The 24,230-nt window shown below is 38.0% G+C and overlaps 1 protein-coding gene across 4 annotated transcripts in view; it reads right to left on the bottom strand.

Moving 5' to 3' along the window:
- Positions 1-24,230, bottom strand: part of ESRRB (estrogen related receptor beta) — a 102,192-nt gene that overhangs the window by 49,757 nt on the left and 28,205 nt on the right. For 2 of the 4 annotated variants that reach the window (XM_087922005.1, XM_087922006.1), the window contains exon 2: positions 20,866-20,966. The exons of the other annotated variants lie outside the window; for them this stretch is intronic. The gene's annotated coding sequence lies outside the window, so the exon portion shown is untranslated. The remainder of the gene's footprint in view (positions 1-20,865; positions 20,967-24,230) is intronic. 4 annotated transcript variants of the gene reach the window in all.

Here is a 24,230-nt window from a genome sequence, read left to right as displayed (position 1 = left end):
CCTCATTGTTCTTCATCAGGGCATCACATAAACTTTTTTCCCCAGTTCCTTCTCAATGAATCACTGTCTATGTTTTTACAATACTGCAACGTGATCCCAGGTGTTTATTCTTTTCTTCTGTTACATCTTTTTAGAAATACATATATAGCTGGGGGGGAAGCTGATAAATTTTAAGGACAGAGCAGACAGAGTGGCAGATGTATGACTTTAGGAAGTAGTGTTTCTCGGCTCCTCTATATGCATGGGACCTAGGCAGCGATGAATACAACTTTTGCCCATATTCAGCAAACATCTCTGACACCACTGTGGTACAAACACTGCAATAAGATTTGAGATTTCTGCTAGCTGCATCCATCTTTGTAAGTTCCATATGAATCATTTTCTGGCTAATTGGCACGATTAGTGCTTTAAAAGCTTCATGCAATTTTTAAAAGCCAGAGCAATGAATCATTATCACACCAGTCCTGCAGGCAGATAATTTTCATGAAATCATACTGAAAAGCCAATCAGGAGCCTCTTTCCAACGTCTTAAAATTCTGAGTATAGGAAGAATTAAAACAAAACAAATGCCCAGGTCTTCTCCGCAATGGAGGCAGACATGCAGTGTTTAGGGATTTATTTTAAAAAGGGGGAAATGATAGAAGATTGCAAAATAATGAATATTGTGGAGAGAATGAATAGGGAAAGTATACCCCTCTATTGGAACACTAAAATCCATGCAGTGGCTCACTATATGACGTACATTCAGGGCAGACAAAATCCCATGAAACTGATACAGAATACAACGAAAAGAACATTTCCTCATTTTTGCTGACAGATCAAATATCTTTCTCTCTCTTCCATCACCCTGTCAATTCCATCCGTTGGTTTTATAATAATGCAATTTATCTGTTCATCATTTTTTTCTCTCCCCATCCATTTTTTTCTTTTATATGATGTCTTTTAGACTGCAACCTTGTACAAAGAGCCTTCTTTCTATTTTTCACTTTTAAAAAATAAGTGCCCAGTAAGCCCTTCTAAGAGTATTCTTCATTGAAGACTGGAATAAAAACTCCATTAAATAAAGAAATAAAGAAAATGAAGTAACCAATACAAAATGAACCTATTGAACTCATTGTCCTCATATGTTATGATCCCTGGATGAGAGAGTTTTAGGATTTATCAAGAATTATTAGACTAAATATAAATATATAAATAGCTAAATAAAATCTCCATGTTCAGAACAATATTACTGTAAAAATGGATGCAAGAGACCAATAATACTGGAGAACCTTTGTCTTCTTGCAGTACATCCTGATGCACGATAAATAATCCTTGTAAAATTCTTATACTTTCATGTCCATCCTGCAAGGTTCATATTCAATGCACCCATCATTCTAATAAAAACACCAGTTTTGTTTAAAGTGAAACACCATCCCATATTTGCTCTTTTGCTGGGCCCACCTAAAATGAATGTACTGTAAGTATAAGGAAGGCACATAAAACCCAATACCATTTAGTAAGACAAGGTGGACGGGACTTCTTATCCAAGGATACATCCACAGCAAAAAAGCATTTTGCTTGGGACTGCTTACTTAAGCAAAGATGTTAAATGAGAGAGATTTAATCCAGCTCTCTAAGAATCAATGAAGGCATCTCCATATTTCTGGTCTGAACAGGCGTACAAAATCTAACCATGGCACATTTCATTCTCCCTTTCCCTTCTTTCTTTTAAATAATTTCATGGCTGTCCTCTGGATCCCCTCTAAACTGTCTCAGGAATAGTAATGTACCTAGACAGGAATATTGAAACTGAAATATAGATAGATTACTCAGGGGAACAGAGAGTCTGCTTCCTAAATCAGAAGTTTGAACTATTACTTATATAGTTGTCCCACTAGTTGCTCACTAGGACTTGTATCAGGTTGCAGACTGATATCATTTCTATCCCCTCAGATTTCTCTAGCACAGCATATTTTCCACTTTGCAATCTATTAGCTGTTGCAATACTTCCTGCTACTCTCATGACTACTGGCAGAACTTCCATGCGGTCCTAAAAGCTTGTTAGGCACAAACCTCTCCTTTCCCAGTATGACAAACACAAGCTGCTCCTGAGACACCCAGGAGACCATTCCTATGTAAGAAATTAGGCAGACCATTCCCTATGCAGGAATTCTGGATCCAGTCTCTCAAAATCATTTCTATATTGAATATAATATATTTTGAATATATTGAATAATGATGTATTTCATTGCACTGTTCTCAGCCGTTAAGAAATAAAATGGTCTTGATAAGCCTGATCCTTTTATCAAAATACAATTGTACCTTTTGGAATTCTTGTGAATCGTGTACTTATCTTATCTTATCCTACTTTGTTTGGGCATATTGTTGTTGTACATTTTGTTGCCTTTCTTCTCCCTTGTCTTTGTATTTACTCAGCTCAAGTCAAAGGAAAGGAATAGAGAGGGTTGCATAACTTAGTAATAGTGTATTGCAACATTAACAACAAAAAGTTTCAGTAAGCCTTTTAAGAGAACTAATTTGGTATATTAAGGCACATACTAGAAACTGAGAGACTGTGAGTTTTACTCCCACTTCAGGCATGAAGCCAGCTGGATGACCTTGAGCCAGTCATTCTCTCAGTCCTGAAAAGGACACAATGGCAAACACCTTCTGAAAAAAACTACCAATAAAACTGTAGGGATCTGTTCAGTCAGTTGGCAACTGACTGAACTGCCAACACAGACTTGAAGGTATCTTCCCCCCCACTACAAACCCCCCACAACCCCCTCTTTTTAAATAAAATATAACTCCCTGAATAAATTATAAGGAAAGCTTTCCGTTTCAATGAAGAAGTTCCTGGAGCTTAACATTAAACTTTTTCCATTCAAAAGGCAGTTCTGCTCTGATACTACAGAAGTTGAATGGGACACCTTGGCTCACCCAGCTCACAAGATTGTTTAAGCTGCTCAGTGCAGAAGAGGCAGAGATCTAGCAGAAAAAAAAATGTGGAAAAAATATAAATAACGCGAGTAATTATTAAGTTATACTCCCGTATCTGATTTCTTTTTTAAGAATTGTCCTAAATAGACTGAGGATAATAATGGACATTTGTAAATTCCTTTGAGAAGGTGACTGAAAAGCAATAGGCAGGATTAATGGAAAGAAGACTTTCACGGGAAGACGGCATTTGCATCTCTCTGTACTTACAATGAGATGCATTCAGTGGTTTAGAGGGAGAGGATATGATATTAATTGGCAAATTGGATTTGCTTGGAGAGTTCACTAATGAAACACCGGGAAGCTGGCGATTTTAGATCTTCTCATTTTAGCTTCCTCTGGGGATGAGCTGCATAGAAGATGATGAGGTGAATTTGAATCTCTGGGATAATCTTAGTCTTGGATAGCTGGGCATGTGATATTGTGGAATCAATAAATTAGGATTTCCTGTCTCAGGTTGATTCATGGGATGAGTTTTATGGTTTTAGAGTCCAAAGGGAAAACAAAAATGAATTTGCATCCCAAATTAATTAGCAGTATACTCAACTGAGCCATGCACATCGATAGTTTCTTGGTCTAAATATAGTTGTTGCAGCTTTTTTGATGCTGCAGCTGACAGTGCCAATGAATTAAAGCAGGAAAGTACATTCAAGGGTACTCAGGTTGGTTGGATTGGTATATTTTGATTTCCAGGTTTACACATAAAAAATAAGACTGAATATTACATATTGGATGTTGGAAAAAATCTTAAATAAAATTTAGAACTTTTCTGCCAACTGTATTTTGATTATCTACCATGTTCCTCAACATATGATAATTTCCAGAAGGCAGGCTGACAACAAACAGATATCCTGCTGGGGAATATGCTACCTCTTATCAGACCATTCCCTATGCAGACAGATTGCCTCAAAACTGAGGTCCAAAATTAAGATTGTCCTAAAAATCAACACGTTTTTATAAAGTAGTATTGACTGGATAGCTTCCATCCAATAGCATACCTCGAAATATTATTTATTAGAAAAGCCTCTCTCTTCTGACACTAGAACCCCTTTTAAAACATTAGTTTAAAAAGCTGCTCACAAACATCTCAGTTATATGCTGTCTATGGGCCAGTGGTTGATCATGCCTGCTTTTAAAATATTCTTTTGATTCAGACAAATGAATCAAATGTACTCCTTTGAAATAATAATGTAATCTGTCTATCTATCTATCAAAAAAATAAGTGATAAATGATAAAATGATAAAATGATAAAAGGTAATAGTCTACAGTAAACATAAATCCACAGCAAAAAAGGAACAGCATTATATAAATATAACCTAAAACAGAGAGATAAGTTATTAGATAATTTTAGATCTAAATAGTAGATCAAAGCTACAACTAATGTAAACTACATCTAAATCTAAAATATATTAATTCTTTTTTCAAAAACAAACAAGATGGAACAGAAATACACATTGGTATACATTTCAAAACCAGGAATTACAAGAACCAGGAAGTAGCAGAAAATTCTCTTGTCATTACCTGGACCTCAGAATGAGAAAATACTTGGGCAAGAAGAGACTATGCTGTAGCAGATGATCTTGGTAGCAGGGCAGATACAATTGGAAAGCATTCCATCAGAGATCCAGAATCTTGCAATTTAATACAGTTTTAAAAGGTAACCTGAACTAGACTGAAAATAATTGGAAGGAATGTAGGTGACTGATTTGCATAACATGATTGCTACATCAAGTCCCATTCAGATTGACTTCCATCTGGACCAGACACCTGTTCTATGCATGACAGAACTAAATAGCCATGACCATCAGGTACTGAGCAGACAAGTGGTCCTTGCTGAGCATTTTGTTCCATAAGTTATTTAAAGTCTCAAAAGCTGTTGCAACCCATTTACTTCCAGTGACAGGCTATCCTAATTGTTCCCCCACATGGAAACTGTCACTGTTAATTTATATCTCAAGCAGAAATGAACTGACAAACATTGTAAATTTTTCAAATATTATCCTCTTCCAAATAGAAAAAGGTCTACTACGTATTCTGATCATATGTTAAGACTGCACGTTTGCCACAATAGACAAATCTAGTAAAATATGAAGAAGCTAGGAGCTAATTCAGCACCCTGGACAGTTCTAAATGTACATTCATTGAAATCTATAATACTGAACAAATCTTGAGGTAGCTTGTGAATTTTGGGAATTGTTAACTTCTCTCAAAATTTAACTTTATATAAATTGAATTGGGGGTAGATTAGGAAAAACTATCAAATAAATGCCCCCATACAAATAAGAAATTTGATTTTTCTTTGGTTCTACTTTTAGAGGTTACCTCTCTTTGCTTAAGAATCCATTGATTATGCATTATTGACAAAATGGGCAATTGTTTAATTGCTTGGTATCAAATTTGATTTATTGAAAATAAGTTATCAATAGCTGTTATAATAAAAGGATTTGCTTAAAAATGTCCTAATGATTATATTTTAAAATGCAAAATGGGGCTAAACAACATTGCTCTGACATTAGCCTTTTATTCTATATTGTTGCCTTCCCTCTATTTAAAAAAGTAAGGAGATTAAATCTTAGTACATACTAAATTAGGTTGCAGTCCTGCCAAAGTACAATTGAATTGTGTAATATTTACAATTGAATAGATATGGGCATGGTAGCTTATATGTGCTTCATTAATATTAGGAATGAAAAAGCTCCCTTTTCCATCTAAACTCTTCTTTAAACTGCTACTTTCATCACAATAATACCTTCAGAGAATTTTTAGTAAAGAATAATATACTTACCTATACAGATAATTCTCAATTTACAACCACAAGGCAGCCCACAATTTCTGGTGCTAAGTGAGACAGTTGTTAAATGAATTTTGCCCCATTTTACAATCTATCTTGCCACACTTGTTCAGTGAATCATTGAAGTTGTTAAGTTAGTAACAAGGTTATTAAGTGAATCTGGCTCACCCATTGACTTTGCTTGTCAGAAGGTCGTAAAAGGGATCACTGCAACCGTCATAAATATGAGTCAGTTGCCAAGCATCTGAATTTTGATCCCATGACCATGGGGATGCTGCAACAGTCATAAGTGTGCAAAATGGTCATAAGTCACTTTTTCAGTGCTGTTGTAATTTTGAACTAAAAGAACTGTTGTAATTCAAGGACTACTTGCATTCGTAAGTAAATGAAGATCGAAATATTCACACCATACATTTTGAATGTTTAAATGTTTTACGTGCATCTATTCATATATTCAGAGAAATGTGTGCTTAAAAGGTAGGGCCATGCATATTATCTGACACTGGGTTCCTTCTGTATATTTCAGTCCCAATTCTCCCAAATGGATTTGCTTGAAAATTAAAAACATCTGAGATTGGGACCCTCCATAAACATGAATCAGTAATCTTAAAAATAGTAACATTTATCTGTCTTCATATATTCTGACAATAGGTTTCTCCTCTACTTTCATAGATTTTCTAGTTCCCCTCCAATTCACTTAAAATGCATAGTACAATATGGGAATTAATGTGAAAAAATATGCTTTAGAGACTAATTGAGGTTTATTTCCACAGGGGACAATACAATCAATAATAACCATAAGCTTGGTTTTTAATATTTCAGTGTATACTCAAACAAGTTTACAATAGAGGTTTACTTCATATATAAGATTCTGGGGATGTATCTTTTTAAAATGTAATAGAATATCTATCTAGATCAGGGGTTCCCAACCTGGGGTGCTCGCACCCCCTGGGGGTGCGAGACGATATTCCAGGGGGTGCGAGAAAAGTCCAGGTAAATAATAGGATATTGGCTATATGTTGGCATTTTTATTTATTATGCAATGGATTAACTTTGTTTTCATTTTAGAGTTAAGTATCGTTATTTAGTGGCTGTCACATACATAGCTGAAAAGATTCAATCCTACCATATATTTAACACGTTCAGTAGTTCCTAAAGTCTAAATTTCAGGGGGTGAGAGGTTCGAGTGAAATTTCTTTAGGGGTGCAGGGCGAAAAAAAGGTTGGGAACCACTGATCTAGATATTACCTTTACAGACAGCATTCTGCAACCTAGGAGATAAGGTGACGATTCCTTTTGCGAGACTGAGACTTGGATTCAGAATTTGGAATAACAACCAATCAGCAGATTAACTGTATCCAGCATGCAGGAGATGACTATTATCTGCCATCAAGTTGCCATAAATACAAAAGGAAAGCTAATATATATACACTGTAATTCACAGACCTAAATTTATCCATCCATGTACTACTTACCAAATCACATAATAAATAACATGAGGATATTTAGCTCATTATCAAGTAATTAAATCAGTTGTAAAAGGAATATTTTCTACTATGTCTAAACTAATTTTACAGATAAATTATATTAATATCATTAAGGCTAAATTTTTATACACAGCTAGGAGTAAATACCATTTAATTCAATGGGATGTACTTTTAATATGTTTTAGTAAAACATATTAAGATTATATTACTAATTCCCTAATATTTCATAGTTTTCTGAAGTGATCGATTGCTAAAACTTTGAAAACTAAATAGGTCAGATTCAGTTTAAGATAAATTGGTAGGTTGATTCTGCTCAAGGAGTACTATTGTCAGGCGCAAAAAAACAGGGCCATACATGAAGTTCACATTAATCTAATTTCTTACATGCCTAATTTCTTACATAGGAATCTATTCAACTAACAATTAGCACTATTTTGGCACTAGGAGAGGGTTAACAGAATTCAAGAGGGGGTTTGTGAGGGCCTCTTCAGACACTTCCCCAGACACTGCTCTGGACGCCAACTCAAACGAGAATGAGTCAGTCCCAGGCACATCAAGAGGTGGGGTGTCTATACATCTGGAGGGGCTGGTGGCTCTGAGCTGGGAGCAACAAGTTCAGGCATGGCAGAGTGGTCGCAGGGGTTATCAGAGGAGCAGCCAGATGAGCATGGGTCAGTTGAGGCACAGCTGCAGCAGGATAGCCCTGAGGCTTCAGATGGAGACAGCATGAAGCTGGAGACAGGCCAGTGGAGGAGGAGGAGGAGGAGGAGGAGGAGGAGGAGGAGGAGGAGGAGGAGGAGGAGGAGGAGGAGGAGGAGGAGGAACTGCCCCCCGATCTGAGAGCATGCAGGGTGTACAAGAGACAAGAGCAACAGAGATTGGCCTAGCTACTCTTGAGGTGGCAGTCTCGCCCCTCTTGATGGGCTGCACCAGTTGTTGGCTATTTAGTGCAGCAGGAGAAGGGACATGACCAGTGGTGGAATTCAAATAATTTAACAACTGGTTCACCCAGGGTCAAGTTGGCTGTTGTGGGAGGCATGGCCCATCCCCATCCCCAGCTGCAGTGCACATGCAAGATGGGCCTCCTGAGACGGCCAACCTGACCCTGGGCGAACTAGTTGTTAAATTACCACCCTCCATCAAAGTGGATCTTGGGTGCTACTCTGCAATGAAGAAATGGGCAAAGGAGCAGCTGGCACGAGGGAAGGAGGAGGGAAAGTGGTCTTCTCCTTCCCTCGCACCAGCTGCTCTGTTGCCCATTTCTCCATTGCAGCACAGCGCCGCACCCAGGATGCACTTTGATAGCGGGGTGAGTGGGTAATTTAAAAACCGGTTCACTTGAACTGGTGCAAATCAGCTGAATTCCCCCGGAAATGACTCTTGGAACAACACATCCCTTTTGGAGTGTACTGTTTGCCAATTTTTAAAGTGAGCTTCCTGACCCTGGCCGTGGATTTTAGACCGTGGATTTGTGCCTTGACTCTTGGAGCTGCCTCTCAGATTTGCCTTTGCCTTGAACCCTGTTCCCCAGACCCGGGTGGTGGACCTTGATCTTTGTACCCTGCCTTGCTTCTATTTTGTCTTGCCTTGTGGACTGCTCCAGCTTTGTGGATTCCAGAACTGAGCTGGGAATTAGTTTTGGGGTGGGGGGGTTGCTTGTCTTGATGCTGGACTGAAAGACTCTTGGAAAAGGCTGGAAAGCTTCAATAAAACCCTTGAATTCTCCATGCTGTGTGTGCATGTAAGTTGGAGCGGAGAGGGTTGGACTTGTTATACTTGTGGCTACACAGAGATTCTAGGCTGATTTTTCTTTTAACTCCTACCCCCCCATCCCAGGTTCTGCCACTCCTCCCCTTGAAAAGAACTCTTGAAAAGTCTGAAGGAACATCACACAGAAGAAAATTAAGTTTTGTCCTCCATTGTTTCAGATTTCATATCACCAAACAATGTATTTTAAATATAAGAAGATATTCTGGCTGGATGTTAGGACATATTTCTAACAACATAATTTGAAAAATTTATCTAGAGAGATGGTGGGGCATTTTTCATTGGCCATCTATCAGGGATACTTTAATTTGGATATCCTAAAAAGCCCCTTTCCAACAATAAGAATCTGAGGTTCTAGGACTGAAATTAACTTGATATAATTTGATTTTAACTTGAGTGGTTCAAGACAGGTGCTTACAGCATTGCCAATCAAAGGAATCATGCAATTATTCCATCCTTCACTGGACTCTTTCTGAATAGAAAATTTGCCAAAGTGTGAGACATGATAGAAGGGATAAAAATGGAAAATGACATCATTTTGTATAAATAAATGAATGAAGCAAGTTACTAGAAATTCAGCCTCGTCTGAAAACTTCTGTATACATATATTATGCCCACTGAATGTTACCCTGTTTTGACTAGTTCCTTATTCTCTGAACTGTTGTTACATATGAGAGCAACACATACATAAGGTCCATACTCATGTACCCTGCAACCTACTTATTCACAACATTTAATTATATGCTACAAACTATTCTGGAGCAAATTTTAAATGTTCATTGTAAGTCATAATTTTGTCTACTTTTCCTCATTGTAAAATAGAACTATGAAAAAGAATTCGCTATTTATACTGAATATAGCCACTGTAAGAAGTGAAACAAATGGCAAGGTAGAAATCAGCAGTTCTCAGGCCAGACAGAAGCTTTTATGTTAGCAAATGGATTAAGTTATATCAACTGAATGAATGGGTGCTTCCAATGTTATGACTATGAAAAGAAGGCCAACTCTGTTCTGTGCTGATTTAAAAAGATGAGACAAAAGGCTAAGAACTGAAACCCTGCAATAGACATATAAATACAGGTTTTGATTTCTGGATATGGCAACAGACCAATCATGCACACACACAAACAATTTTCACACCTTTTTATCTACGGGAGTCTTCTATCAGTAAGTTCCTGAATATGAAAAGAAGTGTTTGGAGAACTGAGGCACATTGCTATGTTTTAACAGAAGCCTGATACACACACAAATACATCATATTTTGAAATTTAGTTATACAAACACTTCTGATATAGAGAATTTATTTTGGGTTTTTTTAAAATATCCTTTGATCACCCTGAATATAATGAAGGAATGCTGAAATACAGATATTAGTATTGTAGGCTGGAAGTGGTTGGTGCAGTGACAGAGAAGGTATCACTGCCACTCAGCTCTAAACTTATAGTCTTCTAGTCTACATTCAATCTTTTGTAATTTTAATTTGTTTTCATATTTATAATAGTTTTTATATTTCTATTTATTATGTTGTAAGTCACTTGGGGTCATCTCAAATAGAGGGATGGATAGTATGTAAATTTAACAAAGAAATATAAATAAATAAACAGCTTATATAAGTGTTCGAAGAATTGTTTGAAGAGGAATCATTCTGGGAAGCAAGACGGACAATATACAAATTTAATAATAAATAAATAATATAAAAAAATAAAAATTCAACACAAATATCGTTCAGCATAATACCACTGTTGCAAAAGAAAGTTTTCTAATGGATTGTATTGATTACTTTGTATAGATGTAATAGGATTATAATATAGAGGATTATATTGGTACATTTAGATATTTATTTCAGCACCCACATATTTAATCAAGACAAAATAACCCAAGCCTGTCTAAAAAGCAGCATGGTCTTCTACCTACTTTCTAGTCTCAAGTTATTCTGTAAAATTTCTGTTAAAAAATAGCATACTATAAACTGAGAAAAAATGCAGTTCAGGCGGTTGAGGTTAAGTCAGGCAAAGAAAACCCAACTTTCATTTAGTGCAACAAAACCAACAAGGCCAAGAGTTCCCAAGGCAAAATAAACTGAACTTTTTTTTTGCATGAAGAACACATAGCATATAGAATTACATTCCAACATTTATACTCTAGTTGAGGCAGCCCATAGTGGTACAAAGAAAAAAGGGAGGGGAGGGGAATAACAAACAATCCTCTGCTAAAATAGGCATAATTATGAACATTAAAAACACATTATATCTTTCATAACTTCAACTATTGTATATTATGAATCAAATGTTTAAGATTAATTATTCCAAACTATTTTTAAAAAGCAATTGACCGATACTCAAATACAGCTCATCAGTCTGGAACCCACATTACATATCTGATATTAACACTGTTGAGAAAGTCCAGAAATATTTCACAAGAAGAGTTCTCCACTCCTCTACTTGTTGCCGAATACCTTATGCCACCGGACTCGAAATTCTAGACCTAGAAAACCTAGAACTACACCGCCTTTGGTCCGATCTAAGTATAGTGTATAAAATCATACATTGCAATGTCCTACCGGTCAATGAATACTTCAGCTTCAACCATAACAACACAAGAGCACACAATAGATACAAACTCATGGTTAACCGCACCAAACTTGATTGCAGGAAATACGACTTCAGCAACAGAGTGGTCAATGTCTGGAATACTCTACCTGACTCTGTAGTTTCTTCCCCAAACCCCAAAAACTTTAACCTTAGACTGTCTACTATTGACCTCACCCCTTTCCTAAGAGGTCTGTAGGGGGCGTGCATAAGCGCACCAACATGCCTACCGGCCCTGTCCTATTGTTTCTTTTATATATTTTTTATTTTTCTTATATGTATCCATGTGTTCATAACTATGTTTTTACTTATACCTATTATCTTGTAAGCAATGGACAAAATAAATAAATAAATTTAACATTTTCTTCTTACTTTAAATACAGTTCTTCAATATTCAATAATTAGATATTAATTCTTCTATTTACTACTTCTTTAACTTGACCTTTTGTGGTATGATGTTGCTATATTGCTAAAACACTGTCATCTGATTTGAGCACATCTTTTTTTCCAAATTAAATGAGTATTCTTATGCTCATTTTGTCCATGTTGCCATCTTAACAGTGTTTTTTTTCCCTTGATTGGATGCAACATTCTAAATATGACCTGTAATGTAAGGATACAAATTCAAATTACTATTTATTTCATCTTCTGAAAAAGGTGAGTAAATTCAGTTCACAAAAATTAAATTATAGTCAACACTGCTGAAAAGTATCTTTTTAAAAAAAAATACAAACTGAAGTGAATGTTCATTTCTCAGCTATCCATCAAGCCATCAGATCACTTTCTAGTCAGAGAGGAACTGCATTCAAAAGTAAATACGACAAATAAGAAGTTTATGTTAGATGTAAAATGAATATCATTTTTTTTAAAAAACCATAATCATGTAGTATTCTAAAAATCTTATACAGATAAGAGGGTCAAGGTGGAGGGGGAATGTGACTGAAAAGATGATTATGATAATCAAGATGAGAGAAAGTCAAGACTTTGCTTCAGAGAAGTGTGTGGTTCTCTACAGGCAAGCTGAAAAGTTTTTCAACATATTTTTCTCCCCATGGCAAGAAGCAAGTTGCTTTGAAAGTTAAGGGACCTTCAAAGATTATTTATCTTGTGATTAAAGCACCTGAGGGATGCGGTTAGTCTTACTGAGCCCATGAAAGCTACCTCTCCTGATTAAAATTTGATAGTTTGTCATCCAATCAGTATCAAGGGTTGTCAATGGAAACAATAAGGATAAATTCCATTATATCTTGTTAGGTCCTCTTACTTATAGCTATCTTACTTATAGTTAGGTCCTCTTACTTAAGGCTATACATAGACATGACATCAGAGAAATATGAATGCATCTCCTGTTGTGTATATGAGTGTGGGGGTAACAGCAGTTCTTCTGAGGAGTAATTTCAATGACAGCAAAGCATCTGTCCTGCATATTAATTACATAATGAATATAATGCTTCCCCATAGGCCTAACATCAGAACTGCTTGCCTAGCAACTAAAGAGGTTACCTGTTAAATGCCAACTAGAAAATCTTAAGGGACTTAATAAACAGAAATTTGGGGTTGATGTACTGACTTTCAGACGACAATATAACCTTTTAAATTTGATTTCTAAAAGTGAGCTGGAGTTCTTAAACATGATAATAAAAATATGAAGAGATGGATCTGGCTATCAAAAGCACATAAGGAGTAACAAAATATGATGTGCTTGATTCTATAAAGAGAAAAAAATAAAGTTAGAGATGAGAAAAAGTCTCTGTTGTGTATTCAGCTATCAGCAACAACTCACTGAGCAGCTATTACACCAGCCCAGGAAATGACATATTTACTTTAAATAGTTCATGCCCATCCATCCTCTGAAGCCCCTTCTTCCCTTCAAAGCAAAACAGAAACACTCAAAGCCTTACTAGTTAGGCTGTGCAAAGAAAGTACACACAGAGCACCTCTTTTTTAATCATTAAAGCAGCTGTTTCCTATTTCAGTCTGGTGTAACTGTTCCACATACTTCTTAACACTACCTTCATAATGTGTGCGTGGACAACCACTTCACTTTTTATAGTGAGATAAGACTTTTATTGGTTTTATTAGCTTTGTTGAAGTTGTTTACTTAAGATTTTAAGAAGGTATTCTTAGCTAATGTATTTGCCTAGAGTCCAAGGAACAAGACAGTTTATAACTGTGTGCAACAAATAATATATAAAATTATTACACCAGCTCAATTTTATACATAGCAATGAAAATCATCATAGATATTCTAGAATGAATGGGACCTAGACCAGAATTCTGCCCCTCTTGTGCAATACCAGAAAAGAAACTTTTCTCTCGTGGAATCTAAAATTGGATTTAATGGGTTATCTAAGTGGTGTTGGATTTCCTGTAACTACATGAGGGAAAAGCTGCTGTCCATGGTGAGCTGCTAGGAAGACAGCAACCTTTGAGAAGAAAGAGGGGTGGGAGCATGTTTTGAAGATACTGACCACATTGCACACCCCACCCTCCTCACTGGTCTTCCCTACTGTGCATGTTCTACTTGCCCTTGGAATCCTATCACTTATTATCACGCTGACTTCTCCAGATGGGGCATCTGGGCTATTGATCTGATAAATAAACAGCCTGCTCGCTCGATCAAAATGTTATTTTGCATTTCAATTACTGTTCACTAATGCAACCTTCATCCCGCCAAGAGTGCTGCTGGCAATGACACTCGACCTGGCATAGGCACTGTGAGGAAGCTCAGCAGCAGTGACTGCTACAAGCACCTAACGGGACTCGACCCCCTTCCATTAAATATACAGAACAGAAAAGGAAGAGAGTGTCCTGCAAGAAAAGAAGACAGAAGGGACAAAATGCAGAGCCTGCCTGAGCCTATTATGGTCAGGAGAAAGGTCACACATATCTGAATCAGAGTTATTCCTGGCTTTTACTTAATTGGAGAATTCATTAGATCTTTGGTGGGTTGTTCCGAAGCTGGATTGAGTCCAGTTAGTTACAACATCCAAGAATTCAATGTTATAAGGACTGAAAATCAATTTGCAGTGATGGGCCAGCAGTGTAAACATTGAAACAGGAAGGGTGGGGGTGTTGCAGTTGTTGCCGCTGTTTCGCTTGCCATTTTGGCAACAGAACTCCATCCAACTTTTAAATGTTCACTGCTTTTCTTTGCTACTCCCATCACCGTCAATGCCAGGACCACAGAACTGGCTGTGTTACGGCTTGGCTGACTGCCAGTGCTACAGCTTCTTGAGGGTGGCTACAAGGGGAAGCAAATCCTCTGCTTCCTTCCTGCCCTGTGATCCGAGTTTGACTTTGAAGGGCCATGCTTGAAAAGAGACATTAGCTTAGTACATCTGTTAGGGAATACAAGACAGGATGCTGGAAAAGATACAAAAGAGGTTTCCAATGACAAGCCTCTAAAGAAAAGTTTACAAATCAATAACAACAGCCATACAGAAGAAAACAAAAGGAAGCAGCAAAGCCATATTGCACCAAAAAAAAGAGGATACATTCTACAGACCATCAAGGTTTAGTATTTAACAACCATAAATAATTATCCAAGTAAATGAATCAGCTCTGCATTTCCTAAACCTTTGTAAGTGAATTACAATTCAGCAGGATCACCTACAATCTACAAATGTCCTCTGTCTCCCCTTTCCAGGTTTTATTGATTTTGTCACTTTTAAAAGATCTCTTATTATAACAGTAAACATGGCTTAAAACAATTAAAGGTCACATCATAAAAATCAATGAGGTAACAGAAAACACTATGAAAAACAGGCAGACCAAGAGAAGGACAATAATAAAGTGCCTGAAAGCCTCTGCAAAATGAAACAAAGTTAAATGCCTGGGATACTTCTTGACAAGCAGCAGGGGAGGGAAACTGCTTTGGGAAGCAGGATTGTGTTTTTAGTTCTGTTCTTTTGCCCTTGTTAGCAGCACGTCCACAAAATGACTCTGCACCAGTTCAGAAACAGTTCTGGATCTCTGTGATCCCACAATGTTGGCTGAGTTTGGTAGCGGAGCCAATTTATTTCTGATTCAGCTGCTTTGTAACCCAAACTGCAACTCTAGTTTAATCCCTCTCCTGGCTCCTCAAAAGCAGCTGACCTTTTAAGAGAAATGATCTCACCCATATTGAGTTCCAGCTTCTGCAATCTAAAATGTTTCTTTAGAACTAGCCACCTTCACTTCAGCTACCACAGCATTCTGCAACCATGCAGTGCAGAGTTCCAGCATGATATAAAAGTTAAAGTTTTGAACTGAAAGTGGGGAAAACTGAGGCATTGGTTTCCTTTGAACTGGAAACCTATCAGTGGCTCTCTATCCTTCAGTTTGTCTCAATCTCATCTACACCTCAAGGCTTTTGTTATGGGGAGAAATAAAAAGAGGGAACACAATATATGCTACTTCAATCTCCAAATAAAAAGCAACACGGAAATTCAATAGATGTTGATAGGCAGGTAGGCATTAGGAAAAGTACCTGCTGCAAAACTGATTGGATGATTTTATGCCACATTCATGGCTCTAAGAAAAGAGAAAATGATGTCTTGGTAGCCAAGCAGCTCCACCCTATGTATTATAACCACTCAAATTATTTGCAAACCACCAAATACACAAAACACGTACTGAAATCATAGACTGGGAAGAGTGCTACAATTTTATTTTATTTTATTTTGCATTAAATGGAAAGAGCGGATCCACTGCAAACTCCTTTGGAGGAGTACTGGAATGGAAAGAGTCCTACTAGTAATATAGAAATGCTGTGGAAGTGCTCTAATATCTGAAGAGGTTGAAATGTGTTAGTTCTTCCAATCCATAGTATTGTTCTAACACAAAGTGCCCTATTCTTTTTGCCAGGCTTTTCCACACTCCCCTCAAACAAGGGTCTCACTTCCTGAAACATGGACAAAAGTTGAGAAGAAGCTGGCTAAATAAGTGCAACCTTGAAATCACAGGGGAGAATATTGGATCTTTCTCAAGGACAGTCCTGAGAGCACTGCAATTAGAGGAACTGTTTTGAGAACAGAGCTTTCAAGGTGCATCATATACAATGTCTATTGTGCATCCTGTAGAACCAGGAATATTATTTTTGAAAATTGCCAGATATTACAAGTAATGGAGTTTATGCCTTTTATTTGATTGTTTATAGATTTTAAGAGAAAAAAACCAAATTCCAGAAACTCTGGGCTTTTGACACTCACAGGTAGAGTAAGAAAATCAGAGATAGGCACCCAGAGAATGAAAAATCATACCAGACAAAACCAAATCTTACGGAGACTCATCACTATCCTACCTTAAGACTTGGAGAATAACTGAGTTACAATGCCTTTCAGAACTGCATTCAAGTGGCAGCCCCTGGAGGGATACTCTTCTATAGGGTAGGTACCATGACAAAGAGGCACAATTCCAAGGTCCCACCAGATGACATGTTTAATTAAGAATATCTGAAATGTACTTACTTTGCCAGATTTTCATTCTTTTTCTTCTTAATACAAATGATTACAGGTAGTCCTTGACTTACAACCACAGTTTGGGACCAGGATTGCTATTGTAAAGCAAGATGTCACATGACCACATTGACTTATAAGAGCAACCACAGCACTTTTCCATCGAGATTGTTAACCACGAATCTCTATCCAAGCCTTTCTGGACTTGGTCCCTCCCTGTCCCAAGCTTTAGTAAGATAAGAGACTGCTTCCAGCTCTCACCACTCACCTATTTCCCGCACGTTTTCCCCTTGGCAACCCTGCCTCCTGCCTTGTGAGGTAGCAAGCAGGGACTGCACAGCTCTGGGGATGCTTCCCATATGCCGGGAACCTCAGCCACCACAGTCTGCTACACCCAGCTGCCTTCTTTCCTAGTTCCCCACATGAACCTTTCACCTTTTGTGCCCAGTTGTTTTGCTGTCTTCTTTTGACATCAACATCCACCTGAACACTATAACTTCTTCAATGATTGCTTACACATGAATCCCCAGCTCACCCAAGGAGCACAGTGGCAAGCTGTAGCTCATGAAACCCCAGCAAGCGTTTGTTTGTTTAGCTGCCTGCTCTCCCCACTTCCCACATGGTTCACCAGTTTGGCCAAGGAAGCAAACGATCAAGCATTCACTTGATAATTTCCCATGCTGACCTTTCATCTTTTTCTATCCCCTTTTCGGATCCAGCTTCTCCAGGGAGACACTTTTATAAAGATTGTGCAGTGTTCCAAAGGCTCAAGGAACCATGTGGAGGAAACGTTCGCTGGAGAAGCTGGGCACAGCTGCTTCAGCCACAGTGGCTGGGCAGAAAAGGTGAAAGGTCGGTGCCGAGTGAAGTGAAGGCAGCAGGGTGGGCAAACGCGTGCTGGACCTTGCTGAGCAAATAGTTAATAACTGAGGACTACCTCCATATTGCAGTTACACATTATAACTGACAAGCCAACCAAAGAAGATAAGCATTATAGATCAAAATGAATCTATTTTAGAGGAACCCAATAGATTATTCTGTCTATGGAGATTCTCAGTCATCAGGTCATGGTTGTCCCAAATGTGCTCCCCCCCCCCGCCCAAGGCAATTGGATTTTCTTGTTTTTCTTTGAAGACATTTTGCTTCTCGTCCAAGAAGCTTCTTTAACTCTGACTGGACTTCCATTGCCCACCATCCAGTCAGAGCTGAATAAGCTTCTTGGATGAGAAGCAAAATGTCTTCAAAGAAAAACAAGAAAGTCCAATTGCCTCTTGGCGGGGTGGAGGAAACACCTTTGCGACAAGAGATTAAATTAGTGCATAGGGTGTAGAGTATCTATCCCTGCCATAGGCCCAAGAAATATGTCCCAATGTATTTGAATAATAATGATCCATCTTTGCTTTCAGTGTTGACTATCATGTATAACAATCATGTGATAATATTTGGGAGATTAGGTCTCTTAAAATATCTCATTCCAATAAATGTTTTAAAATATTGAAAAATGAAAACACATATACATTTATACCAAGGGGAAAGAGTGGCATGAATTAAGAGGAAAAGCATCACCTTTTCAATATCAATAGCTGGTGCCTTCAGACAAACAGGCCTTGGTATGTATAACATCTCTTCATCTTTCTCTCCTCTTCCCTGTTTACAAGCACCTATACAATTCTACTATTAGGAGCAATTTTTGCAGAAATGGGAGACAAAGCTCCAGAGTGCAAAGAAATCACGCAAAGTTCTAGGCTATTTAACTGTATTACCCTTAGTGATATTCATATTTTTAAATATTCAGTAGTTATTTTAAATTTTATTTTAATCAATTGGTTGGAGGTTTTATTTAGCTATTTGTATGGATATTTGCACTCTTATTCTATTAATTTAATCAAGCATTATATATCTTATGATGATCCTGTTACAATTATATTGTAAACAGCAATTGTCAGATGTTAAGAAGTGTGATATAAAACACATTATAAATGTATCTAATAAACTAAGCAAAAATGAGAAGTCGGGAACATATATACTTTCCTCTATTTAAATGAACAGCAAAAGCAGCTTCCAGGGACTATAAATTGAATCCAAAAAGCAGCTCTTCTTACAAGCTAGATTGGGAGTGATGAAAAGATCCAACTGGGCTTTGAGAAGTAGCAAAAGCCAGGGGGACATGGAATCAGGAACATTTTGGGCAGGAAAAAAAACTTCCATTGATACAATATATTGTTCGTTCACAACCTTTGACGATTTTATCCACTTTTTAAAGTTAAGCATCCTGACTTGATTACTTGAATTAATATTTATTTGTTTGTTTATATCTTGCCTTAATTATTTTTACAAATAATTCAAGGCAGCATCCAACATATTTTCCTCCTATTTTCCCTGTGAGGCGAGTTGAGCTGAGAGAAAAATGACTGTCCCAAGGTTACCCAGCTGGCTTTTATGACTAAGGCAGGACTAGAACTCACAGTCTCTTGCTTTGTATCCTGGTGCCTTAACTACTATGTACAATATAAGATCAAACAATATTATTGTCTGATTTTCACAGTATATCACGGAGGGATGGCTTGGCTATATATTTGCTTGCATATACACACAAAGAAAGACATATTTCTATGTGTCAGGTTAAACTATATAAAGTGCACATTGTAGCATTAAACACTTATGCAATGTATATTTTCTGGAAAAATAATGCACATTTTGTCCATTTTTAAAAAACTTGAAACCTCTGCAGAATTGTGAAAGAAAAAAGTTATACATGCAAAAATGAAATGGACCAAAATAAAGTAATTCATCCATCTTATATTTAAATAGAGCTGCAAGATTTCATAATTATATTAATTTGTTTCAAGTCTTCTTATTTATTTAAAAGTTGCTTTTGTTGAATTGTGACCAAATTCCTTTTTTTTCATAAACACGCATATAAAATGAGTCCAGAAGATTTATTCTACCTTATTTCACATATAAAGGAAATTCTTCCAAAAGGATGACAGTTAGAATGTCTATATGCAGCAGCTGAAAATAAAGGAATCTTGCTTTTTCCTTCAAAATAATGTACCTATCCAGATGCAAAGTTCCTCAAATGATTGATGGTTTAAAGCTCCTACAATTAATCAACTTAGGCTGTAACCAAAAGTTCTCTGCAAGGTTTTGTAACGCTCAGACAATTTTTTAGATCCCTGCCTTCAAGGATAGGAGAGAGAACTCTGTTTTCAGAGGGTAATATTCTCAACCTTCCACCACTTTAAGGCCATAGAAAGGGGCGGCTTGCATTTGTAACATTCTAATATGTGGACAACACTAACAGGAGACATTTCAGGAAACACTATGGATCCCAACTGTCATGCCCCTGGTGGAAACTGACTCTGAGGGAGAGGAGGAACAGCTGACAGGGAATGGAAGTGTAGCTCCGGAGGTTGTGGAGGAGGCTGGGGAAGGGCAGAGGCCAGCTGAGCAGTCAGAGGAGGACCCAGGCCCATCCCCTATCCATCCTAGGGCATGCAGGGAGGAGAGGATAAGGGAGAGACATGGTCTCCTCAGGAGGAGAGGGCCTTGATCCTCTTCATGGGCTACAGCTGTGACAACTGAATAAGAGGACGGACATGCGTACAGGTCAGCGCTGGAAATAAAGTGTGGAAATATCTCTATCCTTCCCAGTGTGTGTTCTGTTATCTGTGGATGTTTTCTAGCCCTTATCTTGCCTGGTTTGTGTTGCTTTTTTCCCTCCTCTTGTAACTGTTTGTGTGGGAGTTTTTTTGTCTTCCGTCAAGGATATTTGGAGCTTGGAAGCAAAGTGAAGGAATAAAAGGGGCTTCACCTGTTTTCTGTGACTGTGTTCGTTTTGTATCCCACCCTGGTTCATCACATCAACTCTCCCATTCCATCACCATTCACCGCTAACACTAGCCCCATAAAAGTCTGAAATGCAAATAGAATTACTCAAATATTGAATTTCACTTAATTATCATCAATTAAGGAAAAGCTAATATGGAGAGAATACCCGCAAAAACTTAAGAAAATATGTATGTATGTATGTATGTATGTATGTATGTATATATGTATGTAATTCAGCTTTGTTCGGGTATTTTCCCACGTCATTATAGTTGTGCTTTTAAAGTTGTAGCAATGTTTCGGCAGAATCTCATCTGCCATCATCAGGCTTCTGTATTGTGTTCACAGCCGTTTCTGTTTTAAATTTGGTGCTAGCCTACTGCTGTGCCAGAATGGTTTTTTTTTTTCATCCTGATTGGTGGGAGTCTTGGTCTGTGTTTATTGGTCTTGGAGTTTGCTGTGTTCTGCTTGATTGGTGTTTCTAATATCTTCTGTCTGTTTTGTAGCTTTTTTTTGTCTTGATTGGCTGGCAACATTGTGTTTCCTGTATTGGAGGCTTTTAGTGTGGCTTGGCTCCAAGTAAATGGATGGCTATCATTTGTTAGGACGCTAGGTTTCATCTGGGTGCCTGCTTGGGGTGTGTTTGTGCTGGAGGTAGGGATCTGTTTGTGCCCAGGTGTTTGCCTGGCTTGTAGTGTGGAGATTTTTTTGTTTGTGAGTGCAGGCTCTCAAATGATTGACAGTCTGGTGGAATCATCTCTTCTATTCATGCTTTCAGGTCTTTTTTCAATCTCTATGGCTTCTCTGATAATTCTGTAGCTGGGGTTTTCTATAGTGGCTAGGGTTTTGGTGCCACTGAGTCGATGCTATGACCTGTTGCTTTCATGTGTTGGACTAGTGAGGAAGTGTGTTCCAGCTTTTTTACTGCATTTTTGTGTTCATCTAGGCAGGTACTTATTCTTCTATTGGTCTGTCCAATATATGTGGCAGGGCATGATGCACAGGGAATGTCATATGTGCCTTGGTTTGCCAGGTCAATTTTATCTTTGGGGTTTCTTAGGATGGCTGCTATTTTTCTGTCTGTTTTGAAGGCAGTCTTGATGTGATGCCTGTGTAGTATCTTACTGATTTTGACTGTACTGCCGCTTATGTAGGGCAGGACAGCTGTTCCATAGGTCTGTTCATCTTCTAGGTCTCCATTATGTCTCAGTGTGTTTTTGTGGATCAAGCCAGTGATTTTGCTTGTGTGGAAGCCGTTGGCTGTCAGTACTTTAGTCAGGGTGCATAGTTCAGTCTTTATATGTGTCTTGTCTGCCAGGTGTTTGGTTCTGGCAATTAGTGTTTTGGCCACGGAGTTTATCTGTGCTGGGTGGTGGTGGGATTGGGCATTGAGGTAATGGTTGGTGTGGGTTTTTTTTCTGGTATATGGTGTGTCCTAGTGTGCCATCTGTTTTTTTGTAGATTAGTACATCTAGGAATGGTAGTTGTTTGTTTGTTTCCGTTTCCATGGTGAATTTGATTTTTGGGTGTGTGCTGTTTAGGTGTGTTAGGAAATTGTTTAGGTTTTCTTTTACATGGGGCCAAATCACAAATGTGTCATCAATGTATCTTAACCATAGTTTGGGTTTGTGGGTGACATTGGCTAGGGCTCTGGATTCGAATTCTTCCATGAACAGGTTTGCAATGATGGGTGACGGTGGTGATCCCATAGGGGCTCCTTCAACTTGCTTGTATCTTTGTCCTTTGTATATGCCCAGGCAAACACCTGGGCACAAACAGACTCCCCCTGATACCTCCAGCTCAAACACACCCCAACCAGGCACCCAGATGAAACCTAGCTTCCTAATAAATGATAGCCGTCCGTTTACTTGGAGCCAAGCCGCACTAAAAGCCTCCAATACAGCAAACACAATGTTGCCAGCCAATCAAGACAAAAAAAGCATTTCCCGTGTAAGATTGACAGCATCTTGGCAATGTTTCGATGCGGTCCCACTTGCCATCTTCACGCTGGTGCTTTCGGCTTCATGTTTGTGTGAGCAAAGTGTGATTGGAGCCGCCATCTCCCCATATATACTGGTGGGGAGGTCAGTTCTTGATTGGTTGATGGAGTTGATATTTGCAGATTGGCTGGCTTTTTCGTAAGAACATGTGTCGCTGAGGTATTGGCTGTGTGTCTATCCGCCTCCTGTGTTGTAACGGATTGCCACTCACAATCTTACATGGGAAAAGACCCGAATACACCAAAACCTGCATACCTGTACCTGTAAAAATCTATGAAAACACAGACACACACAGACACAGACACACATATATATGGTATTCAGCTTTGTTTGGGTATTTTCCCACGTCATTATAGTTGTGCTTTTAAAGTTGTAGCAACTTGTAGAATCTCATCTGCCATCATCAGGCTTCTGTATAGTGTCAGGCTTCTGTATAGACTCACAGACGCGGGTACTTACATGTATGGCATTCAGCTTTGTTCGGGTATTTTCCCACGTCATTGTAGTTGTGCTTTAAAGTTTAAAGCAAAGCACAACTACAATGATGTAAAATACTGAACAAAGGTGAATGCTATATATATATATATATATATATATATATATATATATATATATATATATATATGCATGGAAGTCAGGGAATGGCAGAGATGATTCTGAAGATTATTAGGTACACAGCTTCATTGGCCCTTCAGCATGTAGCTGATGCTATTTACATTTTCATTAAAAAAAACATTATCCTACTTAGTAAATATCATGGCTCACTCATGTATTTGCTAGATATCAGTTCCCAAAATTCTATTCTATTTTAACAAAGAAAGAATCATGAGTTTCAGTATGCAAATTAAAAGTTGGAGTTATGCAAATAAGATTCTTCAAAGTCACCATGTGTGAGGGAAAGGTTGGCTCATACCGGGAACAGTATATAAAAAAAAAAGGTACATATACCCACCATTCCTGACCCTGAATAGCCTTGCTTCATTGACAGAATGCAAATCACCTGTCCCAGTGGAAGATTTCAGGAGGGCCTCGAAGCAGCCATGCCAACCTTTCAACAATCTGGGCTGCTTGGCTGCTTCAAGGAACAGAACTAGGAGGGCACTTGCCTCAACGAATGATTTGTACTGCTGTTGTCTACATGCCAAATGGGAACAATACCATCCCAAAATGAAACCTACCCTATTTTTAAAGTAGGGCACATAGCTGATATCACTGGAACTTATTACATACTCATGTTCTGCAGCCTGACTCATCACCATTACCAATATCTGCAAAGTGCTTGATTTAAATAGATTGTTGTGAAACAATTTATAGGTAAATTTACCCATTTCGTTTTGATTAGACAATAAAG

This window comes from Pseudonaja textilis, chromosome 1 (assembly GCF_049901715.1).
Source record: "Pseudonaja textilis isolate UNSWEBS1 chromosome 1, rPseTex1.2, whole genome shotgun sequence".
Taxonomy (NCBI): domain Eukaryota; kingdom Metazoa; phylum Chordata; class Lepidosauria; order Squamata; family Elapidae; genus Pseudonaja; species Pseudonaja textilis.
The sequence above is the reverse complement of the archived record's forward strand: the minus strand, read 5'-3'. Positions and strand labels throughout refer to the sequence as shown.